The sequence below is a fragment of the Crinia signifera genome, chromosome 4 (assembly GCF_055691185.1).
Source record: "Crinia signifera chromosome 4, ASM5569118v1, whole genome shotgun sequence".
Taxonomy (NCBI): Eukaryota; Metazoa; Chordata; class Amphibia; order Anura; family Myobatrachidae; genus Crinia; species Crinia signifera.
In genome coordinates this window covers 53,584,406-53,610,731 of record NC_139220.1, presented here as the reverse complement: position 1 = coordinate 53,610,731, position 26,326 = coordinate 53,584,406, and the positions used below count along the sequence as shown (strand labels likewise).

Here is a 26,326-nt window from a genome sequence, read left to right as displayed (position 1 = left end):
CCACACCATGATGCTCTATTATACATATGCCACACACCATGATGCTCCATTACACATATGCCGCACACCGTGATGCTCCATTATACATGTGCCGCATACCATGATGCTCCATTATACATATGCCGCACACCATGATGCTCCATTATACATATGCTGCACACCATGATGCTCCATTATACATATGTCACACACAGTGATGCTCCATTATACATATGCCGCACACCGTGATGCTCCATTATACGTATGCCACACAGTGATGCTCCATTATACATATGCCACACACTGTGATGCCCATTATACATATGCCACACACTGTGATGCCCATTATACATATACCACACAACGTAATGCTCCATTATACATATGCCGCACACCGTGATGCTCCATTATACGTATGCCACACACAGAGATGCCCATTATACATATGCCACACACCGGGATGCTCATATGTATGCCACACACCGTGATGCCCATTATACATATGCCATATACCGTGATGCCCATTATACATATGCCACACACCGTGATGCTCCATTATACATATGCCACACACCGTGATGCTCCATTATACATATGCCACACACCGTGATGCTCCATTATACATATGCCACACCATGATGCTCCATTATACATATGCCACACCATGATGCTCCATTATACATATGCCGCACACCGTGATGCTCCATTATACATGTGCCGCATACCATGATGCTCCATTATACATATGCCGCACACCATGATGCTCCATTATACATATGCCGCACACCATGATGCTCCATTATACATATGCCGCACACCGTGATGCTCCATTATACGTATGCCACACAGTGATGCTCCATTATACGTATGCCACACACTGTGATGCCCATTATACATATACCACACAACGTGATGCTCCATTATACATATGCCACCCACCAGGATGCTCATTATATGTATGCCACACACCGTGATGCTCTATTATACATATGCCACATACCGTGATGCTCCATTATACATATGCCACATACCGTGATGCTCCATTATACATATGCCACATACCGTGATGCTCCATTATACATATGCCACACACAGAGATGCCCATTATACATATGCCACACACCGTGATGCTCCATTATACATATGCCGCACACCATGATGCTCCATTATACATATGCCGCACACCGTGATGCTCCATTATACGTATGCCACACAGTGATGCTCCATTATACGTATGCCACACACTGTGATGCCCATTATACATATACCACACAACGTGATGCTCCATTATACATATGCCACCCACCGGGATGCTCATTATATGTATGCCACACACCGTGATGCTCCATTATACATATGCCACATACCGTGATGCTCCATTATACATATGCCACATACCGTGATGCTCCATTATACATATGCCACACACAGAGATGCCCATTATACATATGCCACACACCGTGATGCTCCATTATACATATGCCACACACAGAGATGCCCATTATACATATGCCACACACCGGGATGCTCATTATATGTATGCCACATACCGTGATGCCCATTATACATATGCCACATACCGTGATGCTCCATTGTACATATGCCACATACCGTGATGCTCCATTATACATGGTCAGCTACTTGTGGAGTATCACGGCTCCCACGACCTGCATCGTATGCAGATCGTATGCTAAAAATCGCACCCGATTTTGCACTGAAATGCATCAGAATGCATTGAAATGTGTATTAAACTAGTGAAATGCCCCCAAATGCCATTTTTTATAGTGCACCACCCCCACTATCAACGTCAACCCGAAGCGTGGCGAGCGCAGCGAGCACGCGAGGGGCGGCGGTACACGTCCTACGAACTTTTCATACCCCCACTATCCACGTCGGCGTGGAGTTGAGAATAGAATAGTGTGGCGAGCGCAGCGAGCCACCGAGCCCGAAGCGTGGCGAGCGGACGCGGATACCTTCACAGCTATACGCGTCCCCTCACGGGCTTCACAGGTATCCGCGTCCCCTTGCGGGGCTCGCTGCGCTCGCCACGCTTCGGGCTCGGTGGCTCGCTGCGCTCGCCACACTATTCTATTCTCAACTCCACGCCGACGTGGATAGTGGGGGTATGAAAAGGTCGTAGGACGCGTACCGCCGCCCCTCGCGGGCTCGCTGCGCTCGCCACGCTTCGGGTTGACGTTGATAGTGGGGGTGGTGCACTATGAAAAATTGCATTTGGGGGCATTTCACAAGTTTAATACACATTTCAATGCATTCTGATGCATTTCAGTGCAAAATCGGGTGCCATCGCATCGCATCGCATCGGATGCCATCGTATGGCATCCGGTGCGATCGCATACGATTTTTGAGCTAAAATGCTCAAAAATCGGTAAAACATCGTATCGCATCGTATGCCATCGTATGCCACTACATATGGCATACGATGCCATGCGATGGCATACGATTTTTGAGCAAAAATGCTCAAAAATCGGTAAAGCATCGCATCGTATGCCACTACATATGGCATACGATGCCATACGATGGGATCCGTGATACTCCACAAGTACCCATATGCCACATACCGTGATGCTCCATTATACATACGCCATACACCGTGATGCTCCATTAAACATATGCCGCACACCGTGATGCTCCATTATACATGTGCCGCATACCATGATGCTCCATTATACATATGCCGCACACAATGATGCTCCATTATACATATACGCCACACACCATGATGCTCCATTATACATATGCCGCACACCATGATGCTCCATTATACATATGCCACACCGTGATGCCCATTAAACATATGCCACACACTGTAATGATCCATTATACATATGCCACACACCGTGATGTTCCATTACCTGGTGATGCTCCATTACCAGGGCTGGCGCCACCACTAGGGCGCCAGCCACTGAAGGGTGGTACTGTGCAGCAGAAGAGGGCAGCAGCGGCAAAGAAGAAGAAAGGAGCTGGGAGCAGATGAGTGACCCCCGCCCCCCCCTGGAGCTCGCCCGGTGACGCATCCCCAACCCCCCTCCCGCACCGCATCTCCCGCTGCCGCATCTCCTGCCGCCACATCTCCCGCCAACGGTGGCCAGATCGCCCCCTCCCCCGTGGAGCGCAGCGGCAGCCGAATCCCCCAACCCCCCCCTGTGGATCGCAGCGGCGGCGTACGCATCCCCCACAACTCCCCCCCCCCCCCCCCGTGGAGTGTGTGAGAGCCGGGGCACCCTGCTGCCACGGCCCTGGCCCATTACACATATGCCATACACTGTGATGCCCATTATACATATGCCAGACACCGTGATGCCCATTTTGTTTATCTGTGCTTGCATTACAGGTGTCGGCGGGCCCCCGGGATCCGCCGGCCCTAACCGGTAAATCTGCTTCTGCACAATTCACTATTAACATATCGTTAATGATAAAAATTAAAATCTTTGTGAAAAGTAGGGAAACTGTCCTCCTGGCAGCCAATTTGGTTCACAAATTGGCAGAGCAAAAGTTAAGGGTGGCCCAGGGGTATTTGGTCCAGCACTTTGCTCTGGTACACAGAAATGCCGCATTGTCCATGATGTCATGTCTCCTAATTATGACGTGCTTATAGTAGTCCAATATCCTGGTGCAGCACCCTGCCAGCCTATACACTGCTGCTTATACACCAGTATACTGGTGCAGCACCCTGCCAGCCTATACACTGCTGCTTATACACCAGTATACTGGTGCAGCACCCTGACAGCCGATACACAATGCCAGTACCCCGCCATACTCCTGTGCCACAAACATCCTGTCCCTGCGCTCTGTATACAGCTTGCGTATCCCATACACCGGCACTTCACTATGCCAGCCTTCCTGAATACTCTGCCTGCTCTACCATACTCCAGGCTTCACGTCCATTCAGAGTTGTAACATCTACTCGGGTCACACACACTGATCTGCCTGCCCTGCACACACTGAGCACTCTGCATTTCATATGCTTGCTGCCTCCAGTTGCAGGACTCCGCTCCTAGCCCCCAGGGAGCTCCTGCAGAAGTTTGTGACCTTGACCCACATGCTGCTGTCCAGAGACCCGGCTTATGGAGCAGGCTGTGCTGGAGGTGCCCAGAGGAAGGGCACATGCTTTGGCTATGAACAGGGTGAGGTTTGGATGTGCCACACGGTGTACCCCTGGCACTCCAATCACACACGCAGCCCAGCACTGGCGAAACTGTCTGGCAGGCGGGGGGGTCCCTTTCAGTGCTCACACTGCAGACCCTGCTGACTCCTTCAAGACACAGCAGGGTCTGGCGCCTTATAAAGTAGTTATGCCACTACCTCCACCCCATCCCCGGCCAGCATGTGCCACCCATGCACAGTTTAAAAACTGTAGGTCACTCACTGTCTTGGTGACTTGTTCATGCTGCTTGGTGGGCTTCCTGGGCAGGAGAGGAGGGGACAAGACAGATGGGCATGCGCTGATCTCCGAATCCGCTGAACCAGCAGGCGGCTGCATTCACGATAGCCCAAGTGTCTCCTGGGAAGAGTGAAGCTCCCTGCCCAGGCATACCAATCAAGCATTGAGCATATCTCTCCGCACACTTGCACGCGTGTCACTCAAAGTGCCTTGGTGTGTCACGAGTGACACGCGTGTAATAGGTTAGCCATCGGGGATCTAGGTAGATTATGGGAATGGTCAAGAGCATGGCAATTACAGTTTAATGCCAAAAAATGCAAAATCATGCACTTGGGTCTAAAAATCCAAAGACTAAATATAGTTTAAAAGGCACTATAATGGAAACTACTGAGGAAGAGAGGGATCTAGGTGTCACTATTTAAGGGGACTTAAAGGCAGGTAGGCAATGTAACAAAGCAATGAAGAAGGCAAGTCAGATGCTTGGTTGCATAGGGAGAGGTATCAGCAGTAGAAAGAAAGAAGTAATAATGCCACTGTATTGGTCATTGGTACGACCTCATCTAGAGTACTGTGTTCAGTTCTGGAGGCCATATCTCCAGAAGGATATAAATACATTAGAGACGGTACAAAGAAAGGCAATTAAAATGGTGCATGGCCTACATCACAAAACGTACCAGGAAAGACTAAAAGATCTTAATATGTATAGTTTAGAGCAGAGAAGGGAAAGGGGGACATGACAAACCATTCAAATATACAGTATAAAGGGTTTTAACAAGGTACAGGTGGAAGACATGCAACAGAACACGAGGACATGCACTGAAACTAGGGGGAGGAAGATTCAGGGGAAATATGAAGAAAAATTACTTCACAGAAAGAGTAGTAGATAAGTGGAATAGCCTCCCATCAGAGGTGGTAGAGGCAAATACAGTAGTACAATTTAAACATGCTTGGGATAAGCATATTGATATCCTTACAAAAATATAAGGATCAAATATGGTTTGAGGTACTGTAACATGTTTAAAAAGGGGAAGACTAGATGGGCCAAGTGGTTCTTATCTGCCGTCAAATTCTATGTTTCTATTGGTCCAGGGGGCCCACACAATGCATACACTACACCCAAATATCTGCATGGCCATTTTCCTGTGATTTGTGCATGGTTTCTATGTTCCCAGAGACCTGCGCATGCACAGTAGACTCTGGCACATTGCCAGATTCTACTGCACCAGCAGTGAGGAAGGGCCCAATTGGATCCTGCAAATTTACTGCGATCGAAAGGTTACAAATAAACCGTTTTCATCCGGGAATCACAAATTGGAAATTTACCAAGCAAAAAAAATCGGCTGATTTTGCTCAAATATAAATGAAAATTAAAGGTAGAACGTGCAAGTAAGAATCAATAGGCCATCAACCAAATGAGGCAGGACTTTCAGGCACCAGGACAAAATAGAAATTTGCTATTATTCGAATCAGCAAAGTTAGACAATAATTCAGCTCAAAAATCGAATGGCAAATAAACTGCCTCTTGGCAGTTGAATTTGCAAAAACAAGCACAGATCAGTGCATCAGAGCCAGTATTGGGCTCTTGGAATGGTCCTTGTTCCACAAATACGGGAGAACAAATGACATAGGGGTCCCCCATATTTGTAAAACTAGCACCTGGCTCCACCAGTCAGTAAAGTAATGCCACAACTGGGGTATACGTTTATATCAGTACCTGTGGCCATGGCATTAACTCCCCAACTAGTAATCCCTGGCCACTGTGCCTGGGGGAGTAGGGACCCTCCAGGGCAACTGTGGCCAGGGCTGAAGTCCTAGGCTATCCATGGCACCCCTGGGCAGTGGGTGCTGAGTTAATGCACCTCTGGACAGTGGGTGCTGTGTTGATAGCTTTTTGGTGTAAAAAGTAGATTAAATATGGTGTTTGACTGTGGAACAGATATTCAAATAAAGACACATACTCACACACATGTAAACTAAAAGTTCAATAAACAAACATGCACATTTCACACTTTGGACCTCTTTGACAGTAAAATTACTACCTATAAAAAATACCAACTGACTTTTCAGTGTAGATTGTGCCACTTTATTCCCTGTAGGAGTTAAAATAAAAAATGCAGTCCACAAAATCAAACCCATTGGGCCAAATGTAATAGGGTGAGAGTTTCAGAAAGTGAGAGATTTAGGGAGAGTTTTCCCGTGTTTTTTAAAGCAGCAATCAATTACACTGCAAAACCAGGTTGATTTTGCCATGTAATTGATTGCTGCTTTAAAAAACATGGGAAAACTCTCCCTAAATCTCTCACTTTCTGAAACTCTCACCCTATTACATTTGGCCCAGCATTTAATCTACTTTTTAGACCAAAAAATCATCTAGACCAGTGATTTTCAACCTTTTTACCTTGCGGCACACTAAATAAGATTTTAAAATTGCCAAGGCACATCATGAGATCCCCACAGGTCAAAACACATTGGCCCTCACAGGAAAAAAAACAAACCTATTCGCCCCCATATAAAAATCAATCACACTGGTCCCCACAGGTAACACAAATAAAATACATTGGCCCTTTGCATGAAAAGAAGAGAGCAGTAATTAACAGTTGAACTGGTGATGGCTGTAAACTGGTTTGGGCATCTCTAGATCTGGGGGCACACTTGAGAACAGCTCATGGCACACTAGTGTGCCACGGCACAGTGGTTGAAAAACACTGATCTAGGAAGCCCTAACAGGAATTGGGTGGGAAACGGTTATGGAGGGAAAAAATGCAGAGGAAATGTGTGATACTCTAAAAAAAGGTGCTTGATTCACTAACTATTGAATTCATTCCTAAAGTAACTAAGGGTAAATTCAACAAAAAATAGCCACCATGGTTGGACAAAAAAGGTCAGCTATCAACAATAAAACCAGAGCCTTTAAATTCTATAAAAATAACTTGAATAAGGAGGCGTTCGCAAAATACAAAGAATCAAACAAAACTTGTAAAGGGGTAATCAAAGCAGCTAAAATATTATATGAAGAGTGCATAGCCACTGAAAGCAAAACCAACCCAAATAAGTTTTTTAAATACATAAATAGTAAACGTTTAATTAAGGAAAACATAGGCCCACTAACTGATACTAGTGGAAAAAGTGTTACTGAGGACAAGGGAAAAGCAAAACTGTTAAATGAGTTCTTCTCATCAGTATTTACTAAGGGAGAGCAGACTGTGGAACGAACATTTACCACAAACGGGACAAATAAGCCAGATCTCATTGTGGATTTCACGCTGAAGGAAATAACACTGAGGCTAAGCAAACTCAAAACAAATAAATCACCAGGGCCAGATGGGATTCATCCGAGGGTATTAATGGAATTAAGGGATGAACTAGCTACCCCCCTACAATATATCTTTAGCAAGTCACTATCGTCAGGTATAGTACCAAAAGATTGGAGAATAGCAGAGGTAGTGCCAATATTCAAAAAAGGAAAAAAGGAAGATCCCGCTAATTACAGACCCGTTAGTTTAACATCAATTGTGGGTAAACTATTTGAAGGATTTTTAAGAGATGGTATCCAGGAATATTTAGACCATCACCGTCTACTCAGTACTAACCAACATGGGTTCGTGAAAAATCATTCATGCCAAACTAATCTACTAGGGTTCTATGAAGAGGTTAGCAAAAACCTTGATAATGGAAATGCTGTAGATGTGATTTTCCTAGATTTCGCTAAAGCATTTGATACTGTCCCACACAAGAGATTGATTAATAAAATGGAGAACCTAGGATTGGGTGAAAATATCTGCAGATGGGTAGGGAATTGGCTATGTAATAGAGAACAAAGAGTGGTTGTGAATGGTGCCGTATCAGATACGATACCGGTACTAAGTGGAGTGCCCCAGGGTTCGGTTTTGGGGCCCATTTTGTTTAACATTTTTATTAACGATATTGGGATAGGGTTACTCAGCAATGTATCCATCTTTGCGGACGATACAAAACTTAGCAAAGTCATCAAATCATCAGAAGACATCAGCATGCTTCAAAATGATCTTGCAATTCTAGAGGAGTGGGCAAAAAAATGGAAGATGAGGTTCAATGTAGATAAATGTAAGGTTATGCACCTTGGGAGACACAACCAGTGTGCAAGTTACAACCTTAGCGGAGAGGAACTTGGTAATTCCATACTTGAAAAGGACCTAGGAGTCTAAATAGACAGCAAACTGGGATGTAGTGCCCATTGTAATGTAGCTACAAAAATACAAAAAAAACCAACAAAATTCTGGCATGTATTAAGAGGGGAATGGAAACTAGGGACTCAAGGGTAATTATGCCACTGTATAAAGCATTGGTGAGACCTCACCTCGAGTACGGAGTGCAGTTCTGGGCCCCACACTATAAAAAGGACATCATAGAATTAGAAAAAGTCCAAAGGCGAGCAACAAAGCTTATTAGGGGAATGGAGAATTTAAGCTACGGGGAGAGATTAAGCAATTTGGGACTATTTACATTGGAAAAGAGACGTTTAAGGGAGGACATGCTCAACATGTACAAATATATCAAGGGCCAATATAAGGAACTGTCACACACCCTCTTTTCTACTAAAAAGGAATCTAGGACACGAGGGCATGATTATAGATTAGAAGAAAAGAGATTTCATTCAGCTAGTAGAATTTCTTTACGGTCAGAACAGTCAAACTCTGGAACTCTCTTCCCGGAGAGGTGGTAACGGCTGGCTCATTAAATGCATTCAAGGCAAAGTTGGACAAACATTTACTGGAGTAAAACATCCATGGGTACAAATAAGAATTATAATCTGTCTGTAAAATATCAGAACCTACCAAATCAGCAATGGATATCTATACCAGGTTGAACTAGATGGACACAAGTCTTTTTTCAGCCTTACCTACTAGGTAACTATGTAACTATGTAGACACCCAATGCCCATCAGTGCCATGGATAGCCTTAGGCTTCAGCCCTGGCTCTTAGGTGCCCTGAAGGGGGACCCCTTTTTTGGTGGGTCCCCATTTCCCAGAGACCCTGGCCAGGCTGTCGAGTATGGAGGTAAATGTCACAGTGACAGGGACCGGTATAAACGGATCCCCCAGCTGTGACATTACCTTACTAATTAGTGGAGCCCAGTGCCTGCTTAACAAAGTGTATGAGACTGCTACCTTGTTTGTCCCCCATATTTTTGAACCAGGACCAGTCCGAGAGCCTGGTTCTGGTTCTCCAAATACAGGGAACCCCTACGCAAATTTTCCCCTGTATTGTTAGAACCAGAGGCTGGGACAGGTTATGCTTAGGAGGGGGACCTGACACCATTTTTATTTTACATGTAACCCTTTCTTTTATTTTTACACATGGAAGCACTGCATGGATCTGACTAATTCTGTGCATGCTTTATTGTTGAAAACGAATCACTACACTATTGGAAAATATGAATCTAGAGAAAACGGCAGCTTAGTAAATAAGTGGACATAAAAGCAGACCTACTGTAAAACAGACTTAATCCCAAACAGTTGCTTCCCAGCAGAACAATCCAATCTCAGCAAATTTACCCCGCAAAGCACCTCTGGGCACTGCTGCGATGGGGAGGAGAAAGCATCAATGATGTGATGGGAAGGGGAAGGACTCACCCCTGTAATGGGTAGGGGAAAGGGGCACTAATGTGATCTGGAAGGAAAGGCTCATTATTGTGATGGGAAGGAGAAAGAGCCATTTGTGTGATGGTGAGGGGAAGGAGTTTTAGGGAAAGGGGCACTGCTGAGATGAGGAGGCAAAAGGGACACTGCTGTGATGGGAAGGCAAAGGGAACACTGCTGTGATGGGAAGGTAAAGGGACACTGTTATGATGGAGAGGGAAAGGATCACTGCTGTGATTGGGGGAGGAAAGAGACACTGGTGTGACCAAAGGGGAACTGCGGTGATGGGGAGAGGAAAGAGACAGTGGTGTGACAGTGAAGGGTAAGGGGCACTGCTGTGATGGGAAGAGAAAGAGACACTGATGTGACAGGGAAGAGAAAGGGGCACTGCTGTGATGATGAGGGTAAAGGAAAACTGCTGTGATGGGAAGGTAAAAGGGACACTGTTGTGATAGAGAGGGGAAAGGGCTACTGCTGTACTGGGGAAGGGAGATAGTTACTTTTGTGATGGGAGAGACACTGGTGTGATATTGAAGAAGGGGCACTGCTTTGATGTAGTGGGAAAAAAATCACTGGTGACACGGGGAAGGAGGAAAGGACACATCTGTAATAGGAAAGGTAAAGAGACACTATCGGGATAGGGATTCACTGCAATGATGGAGAAGGGAAATATTTACTGATGAGATTGGGATGGGAAAGAGTCACTACTGAGATGAGAAGGGGAAAGGAGAACAGTTCTGCTAGGAAAGAGAGTCACTTGTATGATGGGGAAAGGAAAGAATCACTGGTGTGATGGAGAAGGGAAAGGGGCACTGCTGTAATGGGAAAAGTGTTATAATGGAAAAAGGAAACATTTACGGATGAAATTGGGGGTTATGGTATATTAGATCTACAATGTCTAGGTCTACAGTCATATGGTCGACCACGAATGGTAGACAGTCAAATGGCCGACAGGTTCAAAAGGTCGACAATCAAAAGGTTGACAGGGTCCAAAGGTCAACAGGGTTTAAAGGTCGACAGGGTTTAAAGGTCGACAGACAATAGGTCGACAGCCAAAAGGTTGACATGGTCAAAAGGTTGACATGGAAAAGGTTGACATGCGTTTTTCATTTTTTTGTGTATATATCGACATAGGTCGACATGCTGTGCTCACCAGGCTTCAGGCTCGGTGCCGCGCTGTGCTTGGCATACTAATATATTCTCCCGCCACAACGTAGTGGATGGTAGGGCATGAAGTACCACCTGTCAGCACATGTCGTTCAAAATGTTGTAAAAAAATGCATTTAGACTTTTTCATGTCGACCTTCCAACCGTGCCAACCTGTTGACCTTTTGACTGTCGACCTATTGACCCTGTTGACCTATGGTCTGTTGACCTTTAAACCCTGTCAACCTTTTTCATGTTGACCTTTTGACCATGTTGACCTTTTAGCTGCCGACCTATTGGCCTTGTTGACCTATTGTCTGTCAACCTTTGAACTCAATCGACCTTTTGACTGTTGACCTCTGGACCCTGTCAACCTTTTACTGTCGACTTTTGGACCCTGTCAACCTTTTGACTGTCTACAAATAGTGGTCGACCTTATGATTGTCAACCTAGAGTCAATCTATGGTCAGTCCGGATACTGACATTGGGATGGGAAAGAGTCACTGGTGAGAAGGGAAGGGGAAAGATCAATTCTGTGATAAGAAAGGAATGGAACAAGTGACTGGAATGATGAGGTAGGGAAAGAGTGACTGATATGATGGGGAAGGGAAAGAGTCACTTGTGTGATTGGAAAGTGAATTTGGCACCACTGTAGGAGGGTATGGAAAGAGTCACTGGTGTGATGGGAGGGGAAGGGCACTGCTCTGAATGGAAGGGAAAGGGTAATTTTGTGATAGGATGGGGAAAGAATTTCTGTATTATTATATACACTACATGGAAGAAAGTCATTGGACACCACATGTCAATGGAAACCATGCGTTTATTTACAATCAATAGGGGGTAGGTCCACCTTTTGCAGAAATAACAGCAGCTACTCGTCGTGGTAAACTTTCCACAAGTTTGTGTAGCACACATAGGGGGATATTGTGCCATTCCTCCTGCAGTACAGTCACCAACTGTGGTAGTGTAGAAGGGCTAGGCGACCGCAACCTGCCCTCAAGTTCATCCCACAGATGTTCTATGGGGTTCAAATCAGGGCTTTGCACAGGCCAAGCTAGTCGGGTGACGCGATTTTCATCATACCCCTCCATTGTAGCCCTCGAAACATGACACGTCGCTTTGTCGTCCTGGAACACACAATCGTCGTTCCCATAGAAACGCCACAACGTAGGTAACATGGAGTTATCCAGAATATCATTAGTAAGTTGCCGATGTCATGTTCCCATGCACCTGTACGAGTGGGCCCACGCCATGCAAGCAGAAACAACCCCAGAACATGATGTCTCCACCTCCAAATTTTACTGTTGGCACTACACATTCGGGTAACAGGCGTTCTCCAGGCAATCGCCATACCCACACTCTCCCATCTGATCGAAACAATGTGAAGTGTGATTCGTCGCTCCATAGGACTTGTTTCCATTGCTCCACCGTCCAGTTTTTCTGCTCCTTACACCAACAAAGGCTCTGTCGTGTATTGGTTTTTGTGATCAGAGGCTTGTGAGCCGCAGCTCGACCATGGTAACCGAGTGCGTTTCCTGTCCATCATTTTATCAGCAAATGATCTGCTACGACGCTTGCTTCCATATTTATACATGTAGGAAGAGTCCATATTCACTTTGTCAGGAAGATTCCATTATTTCAGAGTTAAACCTCCAATGACTTTCTTCCACATAATGTATATGCCATGGCTAGCATGATTCCAGATTTTGGACTAAAAGGACTGAAACTCTTAGTTTTATCACGTCTCTATTGCAGAAGAGATGGAGCTGTACAAGGAGCTGCTACCCAATTATACAAACTCTCTGTACTCTGATCTCCCATGATCCTAGAGCTGCGGCTCACTGAAAACTATTGCACTATGCTCTTTCAGTGGTTCTTCTCTGAAATCAGTCTGTCCATAATGAGAAGAGCATCGTAGGCAAGTGTGTTCACCTCCCCTGGCCATTAGCTGGTCCATGGAGGAAGTACAAGAGAGCCCTCTCCAGATGGTGTAGGTCATAACCCAAAGCCTCTATCCAGAAAGATGGACTGCTGACTTTTAAGTGCTGGGCTAAAAACTACTAAGCAAATGGAATGGACTATTGGTGTAATGGTTAGAGAAAGAAGAATAATGTGTGGGATGAGGGTCAATGGTGTGAAGGGGAAGGAAAAGAGTCAGTGTTCTGGTGAGGAATGGCAAGCGTGATAAAGGTGATGGGGAAATAGTCACTGGTGTGATGGGGAAGGGAAAGGAGCACTGCTACTATGGGAGGGAGAAAGAGTCAGTGGTGTGACGAGGAGGAGACAGAGCCAGATTGGGAAGGAAAGGCATGCACTCATTTTCTCTCATATCAAAGAAACAATATTGTTTCTGCTTGGTTATAAAATTGACAGTGTTATAATCATGTATCAATCGTGTGTCCTTTTTGAATATGTTTCAGAACACGACAGAGTGTATACGCTAAACCTTTAGCCTTTTATCCTACAAAAAAACCTTTGAAAAACTAATGTCGACCGTTTGACCATGTCAGCCTAACATGTTGACCTTTTACATGTGTCAACCTTCTGTCTGTCGACCTTTAGTGGTCGACCTAATAACTGTTGACCTATGAGAGCACATAGGTAAAAAATATTGAAAAAAATATTTTTAGTCTAAAAATGCAAAATATACTTTGTAAAAATAGTTTATTTTCCCGTTTTTTCCTTTTAAATGCATGTTATGCACATCGTGATGCAAAATAGTTGCACAAGCAGCTTTTGCTGAATAAAATTATATAGCATGCCTATATATAGGATGCAATGGCAATAATAGAGCTGTTTGGTATAAAACAGGCATGTCCAACGTTGGCCCTCCAGATGTTGTGAAACTACACATCCCAGCATGCTTTGCAATAGTTTTAGCATTCTCTAATAGCAAAACTGTGGCAAAGCATGCTGGGATGTGTAGTTTGACAACATCTGGAGGGCCAAAGTTGGACATGCCTGGTATAAAACTTTCTAACTGTACATTGCATCCCACGTGGTCTAAATAAATGGGAAACTTCCTGGTCTAAAAATCAATAGGCAAGAAGAAAAAAAGGACTGAGCGCACTTCGATCAAAAATATTTACATAAAATTTAACTTTTAATAGATCATATTTCTAAAAATCCCATTATATAATGTGATGGGAGGCCGCAGTGAATTTATAGGGGTTAAAATCACACATACAAACATATATACACACAGGTGGTGTTTTTGTGACAAAAATAGTAAGGAAAAAGTGGAGCCTGGAGGCTAGATCTATATTGAATGTTGATTAGCAGAATTGTAACTCAAATGTATTTAGATATTTAAACTTTCCCAATATGTGCTACATTGAATGAATTATGATGCTATGTTCTTCTCTCTGTGAACAGCAGATGGCACCCCTGTCTGTGAAGTATTTAAACTAGTATTGTGCTGGGACTCTCTAGATCTGTTCACATTACAATTATTAGATGGCAATAATAGAGGCAATATTGCCAGAATTAGTAAGACCACCCGGTCCCCGATTTAGGTGCCTGTACTTAATTGTTGGTACTTGAACATAACATTTAGTACTCTTCCAATAAATGTAATTTCTTCCTGTATATAATACACTGACCAGGAAATAACCTAGGCCCTTATTCTGATCGGTGCGGATATATCCGCCGATGTTTTGTGTCTGCGCATGTGCAGAGGCGTCTCTGCGCATGTGCGAGCGGGGCGTACGGCCAAATCCCGCATGATATGTGTACACTCCGAACAGGGGGTGGAGAGGGGCGTGAAGGGCTATTTGGGCTCATTACCATATGCATGGGAGTTCCCATGAAAACGCTGGGCGTACGTATGGTAATGCGGCCGTGACGCACGTGTAGGGGGCGGACATATGACATCGCCGGATGTCAGCTGCCCGCCCAGATCCCTGCTTTTGCATGGAAAAATGTCCGTGTGGTCTGAGGTTGCGGGTGCTGGTGGAGCATTCGGTCCTGCATTCGATGGTCTGCGACCATCGAATGATGGGGGAGGTTCCCTTAGATGGAGGAGGCGTATTCCGTGAAAAATACACGTGCGGTCCGTTCGGCCAGCTTCTTACCGCATACGGACGGAGTTGGCGATCCGTATGGAAGGCGGGGTTTTGCACGCACGGTCCTGGCCGCATAATCGGCTCCGGCCGCACCGATCAGAATAAGGGCCCTAGTGCTATGTTCCCTTTTTAAACAGCAGAGGGCACCCTTGCTGACAAAGCATTTAAACATACAGCCGGGGCTCTCTAGATTTGTTTATAAAATACCTATTAGGTAATAATAATAGAGGCAATTGTGCCAGAATTATAAAGACCACCCGGTCCCTGATTCAGGTGACTGTATCCATTTGTTGGTACCCGAACATAGTACAGGGGATATTCATATATCCACTCCTGGGCCTTGTATATAAAAGTGCCTAGGACCCCTCAGCGGACCAGCAGAGGGTAGTAAAATAAGAGTATCAGAAATAAACAGTAAACATATTGGGTGTAAAACAAAAGAATTTTATTGTCAGAAGTAATTATACAATAAAGACAATTTCTTGACAATAAACCTTTCTCCTATACATTGAAGATCTGCTGAACCAATAAAATTGACATTTTCAATTGAAGATCTTTTTAGGATCACTTTTTTCTTACTATTTTTGTCACAAAAACACCACCTGTGTGTATATATGTTTGTATGTGTGATTTTAACCCCTATAAATTCACTGCGGCCTCCCATCACATTATATAATGGGATTTTTAGAAATATGATCTATTAAAAGTTAAATTTTATGTAAATATTTTTGTTTGAAGTGCGCTCCCTGAATAACAGTCCTTTTTTTCTTCTTGCCTATTGCTTACATTTCTACTGTTTTGGAACTGCACCCCCATAAACCAATTGATATAAGTGTGGGGATTTGATCATATGAAAAAATCTAGTGCAGACATACCTCTAGCTCCGATACGAGCAAACCTGTTCCCACTGGTCTCAAAATCACCAGAAGTCGCATCCAATTTTCACATTTAGCGTAAGAAGAATCGCACACCATTATATTGGCGGAGTTCCCGAGAAAAGTTGGACATTCCGGTGTCCAAGATGGAGCAGCAAAAATCATTTTATGAAATTCAGCCCAAAGTGTTATTATTGTGACAAGATAAGTCTCAAAGCAATTAGCTGCAAGCAGAGAAAAGTGAATCCTGTGCAGTCCCAGAAATGTGATGACAGAGATCAGTCAGCTCTGAGTGTTACAGAAAACCACAGAAAGGATTATTGGTATATTGATTTAGACACAGCAAAACATTTTAGCTGCAATAAGGAGTGGTTTACCAATCTGAGTGTGATATTATCACAATTAAGGGAATTGACAATCTTATGTTGACAGCCACAAAAGTTTTTCACGTGCATCGTGAGAAACAGAAGAGGGACAATTATCATTGCAGGCTCAAGATTATAGCATCAGTATGTTCTTGATACACAGCACTACTATGCAATGATGACAAGAGAGTCATTATAAGACTTGGTACTCTTGGTACTCTTTAAACCCATGAATAAAAGCTGCATTTTTGGTAAAGTTGGTAACCATTTACGAAGTCAGCATGCTAAGCCACAGCACTACTTCAGAAAGTGCATTCAACTTTGTTTGGACCATTGATAAAGCTGCCAGGAGCGGCGAAACGCATAAGTTGGTTCCTGCCCACCTTCCACTTTGCCATTTGGAATCGCAGTCCGGACCAGCCCCACAGGATTGAACCACTCCCAGCTACAGTACCTCCCCTCCAATCTGGGAGACCATTGAACAACTTCCCTGGTGCACCAGTACTCACTTCTTTGGCTCTACAAGCTATCAGCCTGCCAGTGGACTCCGGTTATTTGTGCCAATTCTGGGCCTGGCACTTGGACTAATGGACGGTGTCTTTGATTACCTTTACTCATCCAGCCAGGAGTGGTAAATATTTACATCTGCTTATCCAATTTGGGCTTACTAGGAACAGACTCTCCATTATAATTGCTGCTGTGGATACGGGCATCTTTTAGAATCAATTTAGATGAGTGCTCGAGCCCTCGAGCACCCACAGAATCGGCACCTATGCTGATGATTGCGAGAGGCTGTGTCCTGCACCTGCAATGTGGTGATCTCTCCCTATGCTCCAAGTATCTACATTAGCAAGTAGACTTCGCTTCCAGCAGCTGATGAATACTGGTGTCCCAATAAATGTGATGTCTAAGGTTTGTCAGCAATACAATAAATGGCTGTAGATGATAGCACAGGGCTCAGTTATTGTCCAGGAAGTAAAAAAAAAAGCTGCATAAATTCTTTAAGTCCTCTAACATGTTTCGCTCACAGGGAGCTTTGAAAAATATCGGTACTTGTGAGTTATCCGGGCGTCCGATTTTTAAATCGGGTCGGATCGGGACATCGCATCGCATCGCATGCGACCATCGGATGCGATGCGATGCGATGCGATGACCCGATTTTTCCATAGGAATCAATGTTAAAATGGACTGAGTCCATTTTAACATGGAATTCAATGGGAAAAAGGGTCCTTTTCATACCCCTACTATCCAAGTGGGCATGGAGTTGGATATAAACCTGTGGCGAGCGTAGCGAGCCACCGAGCCCGAAGCGTGGCGAGCGTAGCGAGCCCCGCGAGGGGACACGGAATACCGTCCCCTCGCGGGGCTCGCTTCGCTCGCCACGCTTCGGGCTCGGTGGCTCGCTACGCTCGCCACAGGTTTATATCCAACTCCATGCCCACTTGGATAGTAGGGGTATGAAAAGGACCCCTTTTTCCATAGGAATCATTTTAACATTGATTCCTATGGAAAAATCGGGTCATCGCATCCGATGGTCGCATGCGATGCGATGCGATGCGATATCGCATCGCATCGCATCTGATTGTATGCCTTAACTTAAGGCATACAATCAAAAAATCGGACGCCCGGATAACTCACAAGTACCAAAATATCCTATAGTGTATATGGGGCTTAAAAGTCAGCTTTTGGCTTAATATTTTGTACAAATGTTCTTCTGCTAGTCAATGTCTGGGGTGTATTGGGGTCCTTGCAGGGGTGCCTTGTGTTGGTGGTCCAAGATGAATTAAAATGATGTATGGTCAGACAAGTGCTTGTGGCTTCCAATCAAAAAATATGTGGACAAACATAAACAAATCTCATCCCTCACCACATAACTGAATATAAGGATGACATGTACACACATGCATGTGCAAGCATTAGTAACTAGAGCACAAACTGTAAATATAGCAACACACCAGCTAACACCATTCAAGCTGTTAGGGGCTTTGCAAATGTGGCAATTTTGCAGACCTTATAGAGACCTATTTGCACTGCATTTATGATTGCTACGATTGCTTAAAGAAGGCCCCTTGTATAATTAATGTAGAAATCTCGAAAAAGCTCTTAATGAAAACACCCGTAATTTAGTGGTATTGATTTGGAAAGTGCTGCTTACACATAATGTCAGGGCCAATAGGCTTGATAAATATGTCCTTTAGTCACCAGGTTATCACTAGATTCGGATTTACTTGTACACGAATGCCAAGTGAATTTCTTAAAATAGGTGGGGAAATTGCCAAGCATAATGACCTGTAATGTTTACTTTATATAGAAAATATAATCTTTTTTTAACACAACTTTTTTATTTGAATCTATATAACAAATGCGAGCAACTCTGGCATTTTAGTGGATATATACTCTCTCACAGAGGTATTGACACACAAAGGGTTATATTTAACAAGTATCTTATATTCTTTTGTATACCAACAATTATTGTCCTTAACTAATCCTTGTTGCTAAAATTAGGTTTCAATATATACACACATTTGTGCTATTACTGTTTTGTCATATATTCAATATTTATTGTTGCAGACAAAATATGTTGAGATTAAAAAGACTTCCTACTTCAGTTTGTATATTCACTTCAAAGTATTTAGTCTGTGCAGAAAAGGCAATGCTGGTAATTGTTTTTTTTCTCCACAATTGATATATATATAAGACAATACCGCCATCTAGTGTTTAAACTTGGATTTGGATCAGAAACAAAATTAATAAAAAAAAAGCTGTGCAATATTTACAAAACTTGTGAATGCACATGCACATTTTCAAACAAAAGCACAGGGCTTTACTTAAATGATAGGACCATGTTCCATTAAGAATAATGTTCCCTACACTGTAGCAGTAACATGATATTTTTATTTACCCTGTTTTGTGAATTTTTATTCCCACTGAAATTATTTCAATCGGTGACAACTAGTACATTTACAGAATTAAATATCTTTATTTCAATGTTTTTAATGTCTGCAAAAAATTAGTAAGATCCTGTACAATACAGAACTTAAAAAAAAATATTGTATAGAATAGTTTTATGCAGGAATTTATTTTATTGTTGCCTGACATATCCATACCTGCCAAATTTGGCAGCTTAGCAGGCGGGATGCTGCTGCTGCGCGCCGCAGGCGTGCCAAAATTTTCGGGGCGTGGCCTAATTTGGGGGCATGGTCTATACTCGCGGCTCTCCCGCGAGGCCACGCCCTCATTTTGCCGCTATGGGGGCATGACCCAGAGGCTCTGTGAGCCTCTAGCCATGCCCCCAGCCCCCTGGCTGCGGGAATAGACGCTGTGCGCATGCACACAGCGTTTATTCCCCGCTGCTTAGCAGCTGACAGGGGGGACTCCCAACAGCCCCCCCACACCGCGGGACACTGCCGCCCGCGGGTGGGACAGCGGGACAGGCCCTGACAATCGGGACTGTCCCGATAAAATTGGGACTGTTGGGAGGTATGCATATCTCTTATATATTTAGCCAGATCCGTCACTCATCCCCTGTGTATATAACGTTCCCGCCCAGCGGGATACACCAACCCGCGCCCCCCCGGGGAAAAGACCAGTGTTCTATCTGTAGAACGTTTTCATGTGTATAAAGTTCCACCCCCTTGACATCACCTCCCCCCGCCCAGCCAGGGCTACAGTTCACGCCCACATTACTCCACAGCCACCATCCACCATTACTCCCGCACCCCCCCCCCCCCCCCGGCCCATCCCCAACCCCCCTCGCGGGAGCCACGTGACCCCCCCCTCCCGCGATTTGCGGCACCCCCCTTCCTGCGATTTGTGAACCCCTCCCGCAATTCACGCCCCTCCTTCCGCGATTCTACACCCCCCCGAGTCACGGAACCCCCCGTAGCGCCCCCCTCCCGTGATTTGCGGACCCCTTCGGCACCTCCCGCGCCCCCCCTCCCGCAATTCGCAGACCCCCCGTGCTTCACACCCCCCCCTCCCGCGCCCCCTCCCACGATTCGCGGACCCCCCTCTCGCGATTTACGCCCCCCCTCACGCAATTCACGGAACCCCCCGCACCCCCCTCATGTGATTCGTAGCCCCAACGACCCCCCCTCCCGCGATTCATGCCCCCTCCTGCGATTCACGGACCCCCGCACCACCACCCCTGCGCCACCCCCTCCCTTGATTCATGGCACCCCTGCGCCCCTCCCGTGATTCACGGACCTCCACAACCCCCCTCCCGCAATTCACTGACCCCGACAACCCCCCTCCCACAATTTGTGGACCCCCCTTCCCGCGATTCAAGCCCCCCCGCGCCCCCTCCCACGATTTGAGGACCCCCTCCTGCTAATTGGGGATCCTTGCACACCCCCCCTCCCGCAATTTGCAGACCCCCTGACCCCCTTCCGGCAATTTCACTGTGACAATGGGGGATCCTGTACCGCCACAAGCAGGTGCCGCCCCTAGGTGGGAAATCCGGCCCTGGCTGCCGCGCTGCAGGTTCCCCCACTGCCAGAAGTGTCCCCACGGTCCTCTGCACCAGCACCACAACTTTTATCAATGTCTTGCCCACATACCACTATTATACAGCCTCCTGCTCTCATGCACGCTCACTCCCTCCCAGTGGGAGGAGACGCTCACCCACTGCCGGGAGCTGTATACTGTCCCCCACCCTCCTCAATCAATGGTTTATGGCCGATGTTGAATACTTTTGCCATTGATGTGGAAGGACCAGATGGTTTCCCTACATCGATGGCAAAGGAGATCCGATCAAGTTTCAAATTTTTTTAAGGTGCCGGGACCAATTAGGAGGCTAACCATTACAGGTGGTGTAACTCAGTTACATCCCGTTCTCACCTACTTTAACCCCTGGGTAGGAGCCAATAATTTAGTGGTATGGTGTCAGCCATCCGTCTCCAGCAACTCGCACCCCACCTTGGCCGCCCACAGCAGAGCACAAGTGGGTGGACTGAGCACTTGATGAAGCTGAAATGCGTCATTATACCCCACCCCTGCTATTATATGCCTGTTTTTCCGATACTGTATAGCTGGGGGAGGAGCCACGATGAATCATTCATGCATCTATGCACCCTGAAAAGCCCTCCTTTGTGCCAATCATGCCCCGTTTACACTGACCGGGCTTCCACCAGGAGGGATCAGCAAGTCAGTAAAATTTCAACAGAGGAGATATGTTCAGCCACTGCAGAGGCTTCGCCAATTATCACAGAGGACTTAATAAACCTGCAGAAAACATGGCTAATACAGTGCATGGTCTGGGCAAAACCATGTGCACTGCAGATCGGGCAAATTTAACATGTGCAGAGGGAGTTAGATTGGGGTGCAGTAGGGCACGCAGGGGGGGGGGGAGTGGAAGCCAGTCAATCGTTCCTCGTGCATATACATGAAACGATTGGTACACATTGCTAATGATTTGTCTATGATCTTTCTGCATGCAGGAAAGACAATAGACGTCTACCAATGACCGGCAGGTATGCGCATCGGCATTGATATCCTTCATACACATGAAATGATTTGAGCGATTGGTCATTTCAATCGGACGGGAACACCCAGATCTTTTGCCAAATCTATCCGAGTGTACGCACCTTTATACTGAAACCGATAAAAATCTGATTCTGTTGTAAATCTGCTTACCCTTTTCTGGTCATAAATTTACATCTGACAAGGAACTGATAGAATCTCAGAAGGGCTAAAACTAAAGATCTTTTTCCCTTTTTTCAGATGTAGTGTAAAGGACTCCTTTTTTATGGTCATAATTAAGTAATATAATTTATGACTATTTTAAATGTTTAACTGTACAGTAATTGTTTATGATTTAAATAATTTTATTCAGGGGTAGATTTAAATAAAAACCATTTTCAACAGTTTGCTAGCTATTTCATTTTTTATTTAGCTGTACGCCCCCCCCCCCCCCCCCCCAGCAGGTGCCCACTGACACCCCCCCCCCCCCCCATTGCTGGTCACCGCAGAGAGGCAATCCACCCCCTGGAGCCCGCTGACCCCCCATGGACCAGGTCGGAGTGGGTAAGTGGAGACGGGTGGGAGCGGAGGGTGGGGGGGGGGTTGGGCGGGCGGACGGGCGGGGGGGTGTCACCTGGGGCACTGACAGGGCTTGCACCGGTCCTGCTCCTGGTCATGTTGGGAGGTATGATTTATACCCCAAATTCCCAGGTTAAAGATTTTCAACCCAGGAATTTGCTGAGAAACCTGGGTTTTTCTTTGGTGTGAAAGGGTCAACGGGTCACGGGATTTAACACCTGTGTTGACCCTTTCACACCAAAGAAAAATGGAAAATGGTAAGGTGTGCTGCTAACTGCGGCTGGTTGAGGGATAGTCAATCCCTAAAAACTAAGCAATAAACAAAAGGAATAACCAGCACTGGCTACGTTTCTCAAGTAATTCAAGGTTTGACGGTTTCTTATGAATGAAAATTTATTTTAATAATATATAATAAACAACATATAAAATGTGGACACATATATAAAAAATAATTAATGGGTTAAATATATACGTGTAGGTCCCCTTTAAGACACTAGTAATCTCCTATATCCAGGTTAAATGTACTGGGAGGGATATCTCTATTGTATAGCAGCGATGTATATTACAAGGTGGCTGATGTCCAGATAAATTATGCAATATTAGCAGTTGGAGTCTGGTGAATTGTCCGGTAAACCTGGGTAGGGTTAAAGTATTTGCTGCTAGTCCAATCCTTTGTGAGGATGGAATGACAGATGACCAAGTAGAGAAAGTCTATCCTGTAGCCAGTTGAAATGTTGAAAGCGTATTGTAATCCTCAGGAGTTGTAGTGTCAAGGGTATAATGATTCAAAAAAGGCTCTACGCGTTTCTCTGGGAAGAAAACCCCAGCTTCATCAGGGGCAGGTTAAAAGTGTGTGTACACTGGTGTCCATATTTATACACCCATACTTCAATTAGGGATAGAGTGCAGCTGTGTGGTTGCTACAGAAAAAAAGAAACCGTCAAATAAAAATACAAAATTTCCTTAATACATTAAAAGTAATACATATGTCAAAGTGGACTGAATAATAATAACCACTTTTGAAATGAATAGAAAGAATTGTATATAAAAATAAAGTTCTATTGTAAGAATTCCATTATGTCATAGGTGGATTCATGTCAAGTGATTGGAATCCGGACCACATGAAGAAAAGGAGAAGGTATTTCATCTTATAGTACACATATATATAAAGAGGGAATAGAATAGCATAACGGTTTTGAGTTGTGACATGTTAGCGGGCATCAACAAGCCGGGTGAGCAGAGATACTAGATGCTACCAATCACCCGGTTTAAATGTGTATCACAACCGGCTTATTTCCGGGTGCATGACGCAGCTGTGTGATATGGCCGGTGATTGGTTAGTTAAGGTCACGCGATCAAAGCATGTGACCCAAAGCCGGTTTGTTTCATAGAATATGATGCGGTTATGCAATAGAGCCGATGATTGGCTGATTTAAGTCATGTGATAAGGGCACATGACACAAAACTTATACAGAAAGCTTCATGGTAACCATAGGGATATACACACATTCGCAGTTAGTATATGTCAGCGATCATTGTCTAATTTTGCAAATATATTACTATAGGTATACATATGTATACGCTTTTGTTTTTTGGAAATAAATGTATAAGAACGGAATAATAATGAAAAATAATAATTTGAAACATAATAATTAAAAATTAATGGTATATTGATAAATATATGGATGAGAAATTAGAAATGGATATGGATAATCAAAAAAATCTAAAAATCTATAAAAAATAAATAGATGAAAAAAAATCTGTTGTTATTTTTTACTTTTCATTTTTTATTTTTAGAAACTAATAGATATATATATATATATATATATATATATACAAAAAATATGATAAATGATACCTTTACAGTTCATATATTAAGACCTTAACTAACATTTTTTCTGTATATATATATATATATATATATATATATATATATATATATATATATATAAATTGGCAATATAAATTATGAATAATTATAGATAGAGGTTTTTTTATTTATAGCTTTATTTTTTTTATTTATATTTTTTTTATTTATAGCTTATTGTTAATTGTTATTGAATAAAGAATGATGGCCTCAGAACAATCCTGTGTATAGATCATATATGAAGATAAAATACTGGCTCAGGCTCAACACACATGAACAAAGAGTCGTGGGCACCACGTGCTCCCAACCAGATCAACACAGTGTGCAAGTTGGGGACATGGTACAAAACCATGCTCGTTTGTCGATATGTGTGAGTACATTTCCGGAAAGCAGTATCCTATATAACTAAATTTAACTCCATCTGTGTACTCACACATATCGATAAACGAGCATTGTGTACCATGTCCCCAACTTGCGCACTGTGTTTAAAAATCAATAATTAAGAGTGAAATATAAAAAGAGTAGATATATATATATATATATATATATACAGGTTGAGTATCCCTTATCCAAAATGCTCGGGACCAGGAGAATTTTGGATAACGGATTATTCCGTATTTCGGAATATTTTAATATTTCAATGATGTATTTTGAAGTATCTTGCATTTATGCTGTATAAACACATAATATACACACAAATATATTTTATTACCACATAAAATACACACAAATATATTTTAATTGTTCAAAAAACAAGGTTTCAAAACATGAAACAAAATGTGTGTACTATCTCAGCACTGAATTTGAATGCCAAGCAATCATTTTCTTGCACATATATAGTGCCAGTTACATATCATGTCCCCAGTGATGCTGTTACAAATGTCTCCAGTGAGTTTTTAGCAAAAAAAATTTTTTTTTTCACTTTCTGGAATGTCCGTATTTCGGAATAATTCGGATAACGGATATTCGGATACGGGATACTCGACCTGTATATATATATATATAATTTTTTTTATTCATTTTTTATTTTCATCTATTTATTTTTTTATATATTTTTTATTATTTTTATTATCCATATCCATTTCTAATTTCTCATCCATATATTTATAAATATACAATTCATTTTTAATTATTATGTTTAAAAGGATTATCTTTCATTATTATTCCGTTCTTATATTTATTTCCAAAAAACAAAAGCGTATACATATAGTAATATATTTGCCAGATTAGACAATGATCGCTGACTAACTGCGAATGTATGTATATCCCTATGGTTACCATGAAGCTTTCTGCATAAGTTCCGTGTCATGTGCCCTTATCACATGACTTAAATCAGCCAATCATCGGCTCTATTGCATAGTCGCGTCATATACTATGAAACAAACCGGCTTTGGGTCACATGCTTTGATCACGTGACCTTTACTAACCAATCACCGACCATATCACACAGCTGCATCATGCACCCAGAAATTAGCCGGTTGTGATACACAATAAAAACGGGGCGATCGGTAGCATCTAGTATCTCCGCTTGCCCGGCTTGATAATGCCCGCTAACATGTCACAACTCAAAACCGCTATGCTATTCTATTCCCTCTTTATATATGTGTACTATAAGATGAAATACCTTCTCTTTTTCCAGGTCATGTCATGCTTTGTGTATTGTATGACAGTTCCCAGGATACATAGGGTACTCTATGTACTATTTTGCAGCCACTAGGATGTGCTCTGTATTTAATATTTACAACCTACTTTAAAGGATTCCCTCTCTTGCATAAGGAGACTCGGGGAAATTTACTAAGATGTGTATTCTACTTCAGATGTGATGTTGCTATGGGCAACCAATCAGAATCTACTTATTTATTTAGCACCCAGAAGATAGTAGAAAGGATGTGATTGGTTGCCCATAGCAAAATCACATGTGAAGTAGAATACACATCTTAGTAAATTTCCCTCTCAGAATTCCACATAAAT

The 26,326-nt window shown here is 43.7% G+C and overlaps 1 protein-coding gene and 1 long non-coding RNA gene across 4 annotated transcripts in view; one reads left to right on the top strand and one right to left on the bottom strand.

The window, feature by feature from the left end:
• The window catches only part of KCNIP1 (potassium voltage-gated channel interacting protein 1), a 685,047-nt gene that overhangs the window by 476,473 nt on the left and 182,248 nt on the right, over positions 1 to 26,326 (top strand). The gene's annotated exons all lie outside the window — the stretch shown is intronic.
• The window catches only part of LOC146074059 (uncharacterized), a 60,463-nt gene continuing 57,061 nt past the window's right edge, over positions 22,925 to 26,326 (bottom strand). The window contains exon 3 of the long non-coding RNA XR_014473355.1: positions 22,925 to 23,408. This is a non-coding gene — a long non-coding RNA (uncharacterized LOC146074059). The remainder of the gene's footprint in view (positions 23,409 to 26,326) is intronic.